The 2,162-nt window shown below is 46.0% G+C and overlaps 1 pseudogene; it reads left to right on the forward strand.

Annotated features, from left to right (window-relative positions):
- Positions 1 to 771: 771 nt before the first annotated feature.
- LOC127689709 (dynein light chain 1, cytoplasmic-like) lies at positions 772 to 1,872 on the forward strand (annotated as a pseudogene).
- Positions 1,873 to 2,162: the final 290 nt, after the last annotated feature.

Consider the following 2,162-nt stretch of genomic DNA (forward strand, 5'->3'; position numbering starts at 1 on the left):
GCAGAGGAAATCAAACTTAGAGGAAGCATTTATTTGTTTCTCATGCTCTATTATGAATTTTTATGCCCACCCTATAATACAAGCCAGCCTGTATAAGTTCATAAAATATAAAAAAAAAGAGTAGGGGAATAACATGAAGGAATATTGTTGGTCTTGTAACATTTTTCATGACAGAAAAATGAATGATTATTTGTTTTGAAGGTATCCAGTCCTCTTCTCACAGACTGAGAGCAGATAAATTCTGCACAGAAAGCTCTTTAATACAGCGAACCAGACAAGGAAAGTAAGCCTCTATAGAGTCTTTCCCAACCGCCGTCCATTGGCATTGGCATGTTGAGACAGAGTTTCTCTGTGTAGCCCTGGCTATCTGAGAATTAACTCTCTAGACCAGGTTGGCCTCAAACTCAGATCCACCTGCCTCTCTCTCACAAGTACTGGGATGACAGGTGTGTGCCACCGCCCATAACACTCAACATTTTGGCTTCAAAGAAGCTATTCCAAATCTAAAGAGGCATTTTGTTCTCTGCCTTGCTCAGTGCTACCCATGACATGAGCTGTTTCCTCAAAAGGACTTCCCAGTAGCCAAGGGCTGTGGCACAGTCTACTTACACCACTTATGTTTGATGGTATCAGACCAGCCTAACATCCGCCCCCAGAGGGACAGCTGTCATTTTATAGGTGAGAAGATTAAGACTTGGAGAACAGTGGTGACCTGGCCCAGACTCCGGTTAATAGTGGAGGGGCTGGAATAGAAACTTGCATCAGTCCGGCATGGTGGTGCGCCCCTATAATCCTAACACTTGGGAGGTAGGGGCAAGAGGGCGAGGGATTCAAAGCCACCCTTGGCTGCATAAGACCTTATCTCGAAAACAAAGTCAGCAACTATGTAAACAAAGCCTACAGGAGCCTGGCTCTGGGATACAAGCTCCCTATTTAATGGGGGCTCTGAGGCTCTGGAGATGCCCAGTCAGTAAAAAGCTTCTTGCCCAAGCAGACCATCCAGAACCCACGTGGAAACCATTAACAAGCAGGTATGGTGCGGTGCACATGTAATCCCAGTGCTAGCCAGGCCTCTGAGACAGGGGGATCCCTGACCAGCCAAGTCTAGCTGAACTGGTGAACTAGGTTTAGTGAGAGACCTTGTCTCACAAACATGAAGATAGAGAATGCCTAAGGTTGACCACTGGCCTCACTGTGTGTGCACAAATGCACGCATCACCCTCCACCCCCAACACACACGTGAATAAATGAAGACCTGAGGGCCAAGGACATGGCTGAGCCAGGAAATGCACTTAGCCACCAAGACTGATGAGCTGAGTTCGATCCTTGGGATCCATGTGGTGGAAGAGAAAACAGAGTCCTGTGCTTGTCCATAAAAAGGCATAAAAACATCCTGACTGAGGCTTAGATGTGCTTCGGTAGCGACCTGTTGTCCTCTGCTGCTTCAGCGGCGCCGCACCTTACCCAGAAGCTCGGAGCAGCCAGCTGGCCCCATCTCCACCGTAACCAGGTGTGACCGGAAGGCAGTGATCAAAAATGAAGACGTGTCGGAGAGATGCAACAGGACTCAGTGGAGTGCGCTACTCAGACTTAGAAGTACAACATCGGAAGGGATTTTGCAGCCTGTATCAAGGAGGGAGTTTGACAAGAAGTACAAACCCATCTGGCACTGCATTGTGGGGTAGAACTTCGGTTAGTCACGTGACACACGAAACCAAACATTTCATCTACTTCTACCTGGATCATGTGGCCATTCTTCCGTTCAAGACTGGTTACAAGCATGGATTGTGCCAAACACCCAGTGGTCCATCCAGAAACAAGAACTGCATCCTAAGATTTAAATACCAGAGACTGAGTCTTCAGCCTTGCTAAAGGAACACCCCATTTGATTGAATCCGTTGTGTTTTGTACAGGGCATTGCTCTCTGTACAAGTTTGTGGATATAAAGTTAGTAAAACAGCTTACATTTGTATTTATTTTCTAGTCCATACTTCTGTACCCTGTTTTTATCTCCCTTAGGTCACTCCTTTAAAAACAAATCTGTTGGAGATTAAAAGCCCAGAATGAATAAGTACATGAAAAAATGAATAAGTATATAAAGAATGTGGCTCTAACCTGAGACCTGGGACCATGAGCGTCTAGAATTTCAAAGGAGTGACTGA

The sequence above is a fragment of the Apodemus sylvaticus genome, chromosome 7 (assembly GCF_947179515.1).
Source record: "Apodemus sylvaticus chromosome 7, mApoSyl1.1, whole genome shotgun sequence".
In the NCBI taxonomy this organism is placed as follows: domain Eukaryota; kingdom Metazoa; phylum Chordata; class Mammalia; order Rodentia; family Muridae; genus Apodemus; species Apodemus sylvaticus.